The 4,347-nt window shown below is 34.4% G+C and overlaps 1 non-coding gene across 1 annotated transcript; it reads right to left on the reverse strand.

Annotated features, from left to right (window-relative positions):
• Positions 1–3,213: 3,213 nt before the first annotated feature.
• Positions 3,214–3,309, reverse strand: TRNAY-GUA (transfer RNA tyrosine (anticodon GUA)). The gene is made up of 2 exons: positions 3,273–3,309; positions 3,214–3,249 (listed from the first exon to the last, which is right to left on the reverse strand). It is a non-coding gene; the product is annotated as a tRNA-Tyr (tRNA).
• Between the last annotated feature and the right edge of the window lie 1,038 nt (positions 3,310–4,347).

Below are 4,347 nucleotides of genomic sequence, written 5' to 3' on the forward strand. Positions count from 1 at the left end.
TTAGTTCTTATTAAATCAGTCCTGGAGGCAACCCCGGTGTATTGGATGTCTTTGGCTTGGATACCCAAAGGAATCCTTTCACGGATACAAAAATATGTTCCAGATTCCTTTGGAATGGATACAAGGAAGGGAAGCCATTTGCTTGGGTGGGATGCAGCCACATTGCACTACCCAAGAAGTGGGGTGGCTAGGGTTTGAAATACCTACCTTCTTTCACCCATGCTCTTGCTGCCAAGATGGGATGGCTTATACTTAACTCTCACAACCTCTAGACTCAAGTGGTACACTACAAATACATATGGCCCTTACAGAATATGGAATGGATTCGCCTCCCTACATGGAAAAGAACAGGTATATCTACGATCTAGCAGGATGTTCTACATACCCTTCCCACTATCAGAAATGGCCTTACATGGTGCATTAGAGTTGGCACATATGTGCATATTGGCATGGACTGGTTGTGGCAACTTCCTCCTGAACTTATTAACTTCCTTAAGAACAGAGGTATTCATATGATTGCCAATATTGTTGATTCGGAGAACACATCCATATTTTCACAAGCATGGAAATCTGTTGATCATTTGGGTATCCCAGTCCAATGGCACCAGGCTTGGGCAGGATATATATCTGCACTGACTGAATCACATGTTCGCATTATGGAGGGTGATGACGAACTCATTTGGGCTCCAACTAGGCATGGAGCATATACACCTAAAGAGGGATATCCTATTATTCATGCCACACACATGCCACCTGTGCTGATGGATTGGTGGCGTGCTCTTTGGAAGCTCAAAGCCCCCCCTCGCACCAGACTATTTATGTGGAATGTATTAATGAACAAGACACCTACCGGGGGTAATCTGATGAAAAGATCCTTTTATGGCCCCTCTTGGTGTGTTCTATGTCACCAGGCTGAAGAAACCAATGATCATCTCTTTCTCCATTGCCCTACTGTAATTAATATATGGGAACAAGTACTTTCTTCATTGACCATTACTATGAGATGGCACGGAAAAAACACACTGGAGGCTTGGAAACATTGGAGGGAGGGGTCCACGAACCAGAAAAATCATTGTCTCCCTCTACTTATATGCTGGACCATCTGGTTGAATAGAAATGGTATCATCTTTAGAGACAAAGTAGTTCGTTGGCCATTGTCAATTGCTCAGATTATCAATGCCTACCATGAAATTCCAGAAGATGATCCCACTCCTCCTGCTCACGTTGTGATACCTGAAGTCATAAACCGAAATCATCCTTGGGCATATTTTGATGGTGTTGCACAAGAGAAAGGGTGTGGCGGGCGGGGGGGGGTATTTTATTGCACAAATCTGACAGTCATTTTTACCGAATCCAGATGGGCTTGGGGGTTGGAACTAATAATTTTGTTGAACTTATCACCCTTAGACATTTGCTCCATTTTGCACTGGCACACGATTGCAGACAACTTCAGATATTTGGGGATTCTAAAATCATCATAAACTAGTTCAATAATACATATGCATGTCATGTGCACTCTCTCAGGAATATATTGGATGAAGCCATGCTTTTAAAATCTCATTTTGATTATATTTCTTGTCAACACATTTACAGGAACGCAATCAGGTTGCCAACCATTTATCCAAGGAGGCCACGGTCCAGCCTAGGGGGTTATGGCTAATACAAGAGCAGCAGGATGCAGAACATTTTCAATACTACCACCGACCTTATATTGATCAGTTATATCAGCGGGCCGATAGGCCCTAATCTGCAATTTACTTTGCAATTTCTATCAGTACTTTGTTTATATATATTGTATATATCCTTTTTATGAACAGTCACAGTATACCCCTTGCGGGTAATTTTGTACAGACATATTTTTTGATGGCTATGGCCCAACTTACTGCATATGCCTTCCAGGCATCTACAACATGTAATTTTCTCAATTAATAGAAAATTGTGATTTTTCCCTAGGGAAAAAAAAAAACTAGATGATGACCATAGGAGCTAGCATTGTTGAACACTAAAATATGGAAAGAGCTAACATAATGGACTTGATAAGGACCACCCTCCCTACAAGAATGAACAATTGTCAACCCTATTGTTATAATTTGTTTTTTTATCATACCAATGACTATTTTCTAGGTATCTAAAGTTGGGTTGCTTAAATAAATTGGCATCCATAAAATTTTAAAAGATGTCCATGATGCTAAATAAGGGAATTCTAAAATTATGGAAATGACTTGAAGTTGTTGGGCACTGATATTCCAACCATATATTTGGATTTTTCCATTATTAACTTGTCCTAAGGAAACAAACCAACACTAATTTGAACCTTTCTACTATAATGGTCAATGCACCCCACAATAAAAGAGTATCATCTATAAGATAAGAATGATTAATACCTTTAACCTCTCTTTTCTAACTTTGAATCCCTTACACCATACTTAAGGTTTGCCCATACGGTCATTCTCTACTTAACAATGTATATTAAGAGTAAGAGAAGACATCCTTACCACGATCCTCTTTTGTTGGTATAAAAAGAATACGACCCTCCATTTACCACAGCAGTGATCAATAAAAAAAATTATACAAGTTTTAACCCAAAGAACAAAGAACTCTTCAACCCCAACTTTACAAAGGAAATCAAACCAAAAAGAATGCCTTACCCTATCAAACATGTTTGCCATGTCCATTTTAATAATCATTCTTTTTTTTTAATTGATTACACTCGAATATATTGCCTCTTAAAACAAAATTATATTATACAATTTTTTATTTTTATTTTTATTTTTTCCATAAATTTACTTTGAATATGGAACAATGATTTTAGGGAGAATCTTTTTGGGTTTGTTGACCCTTGCTTAATAGTTCTCGGGAAAAAAACAGATCAGCCTTTTCCTCATTTGTATATGAAATCTCAAAGTGGGCATACGTTGTTTTCCACTGTTACAAAAATGCTTAGGAATACCATTCTGAAGGTTGATTTCTTTAAAATTATTCTACTTTCTCACTTTGTCTTTGCTTATAAAATAAAATAAGAGGTATTGTAATTTCAAACTAATTCTTCATTCATAAATAATAATATTTTAAAATGGAAAATACGTATTTACCAACAATGCCTAATAACAAACACCAAAGCGCAAAAAAAAAGTGCAGAATACTGATTAAATCACTCTACGTTTCCAGAAAATAGAAACAAGAAGGACGAAGTGCAAAATTTAAAACTATATTTCCGACCTGCCGGATTCGAACCAGCGACCTAAGGATGACAACCAGGATTTGGTATCCCACTACAGTCCTCCGCTCTACCAACTGAGCTAAGGTCGGCTTGTGTTGTAAGTGTTCAAAATAAAAATATTATTCGTATTTTTTAATACCTGCTAATATCGCCCATCCTTTAGAGTCACTTCAAACAAAAGCTGGACAACTGTTATCCTTGATCCTTCACCTTTATCAGTTTCAGAACTGTTATCTAACAGTTTTAATTTCAAGTAGAGATAAGATGGGCTCTTACACTTCAATGGCGAATGTGTGATTGTATAAGAAAGTTGTATTTAAAATTTTTAGCATTTCAGTTTAATGTGCGGCTAGTATATCATCTTAATATTTTTGCTTCCAAATATAGGTTGTCATTATTTTACAAATATAACTATTTCATAAATGTTGTAAAAATGTTAGTTACAACATGTTTAGTGAGATTAATTTTTAATTTCAAAAATATAAGTTATTATATATAATTATTTCATAAATGTCACAAACAAGCCAGTTACAACATGTTTTAATTTATAACTTTGAAATATCAACTACCAATTACACCAGATATAACTATTTCATAAATTTCACAATTGATCTAATTACAACATGTCTCGAAATACTTAAACTCACTATTTACCAAAATGATTCCTTTTAAGAAAAAAAGAAAACTTAATTTTAAAATTATTTTTAATTGATTAAATTTTATTTTATTTTTAACTAGATTAACCATCTCAACTTTAGAGACATTTGGACATCATCTAGAAGTAAAAGTGTAACCTTCGTATTCAAATTTTAAATTATTGGATATTTAAATTTTAAATTTTTTCCAATAAAAACTGATTACTATCCCAAAGCGTTGTAGGCATTTTGCTATTTTCACTCATAGGTTTGAATTATTATTGAGAGAAAGTGAAATGAATATTAAGAAAATACAATTTCAGTGTTATTGGTTATATTTATGTTTATAGAGAAATATTAATCTCTTAATAATTTGGTTAATCAATATTTATATAATTTATTAAATATTATTAAAATGTATTGTAAAAGTGTGTTTTTTAGTTACATATTTGAGCTTTCAGATTGTATCAATAAAGACTAAAATTCAAAGTA

The sequence above is a fragment of the Pinus tabuliformis genome, chromosome 2_1 (genome assembly GCF_031772625.1).
Source record: "Pinus tabuliformis cultivar Carrire ecotype Pingquan chromosome 2_1, CPIR1, whole genome shotgun sequence".
NCBI classification, from domain to species: Eukaryota; Viridiplantae; Streptophyta; class Pinopsida; order Pinales; family Pinaceae; genus Pinus; species Pinus tabuliformis.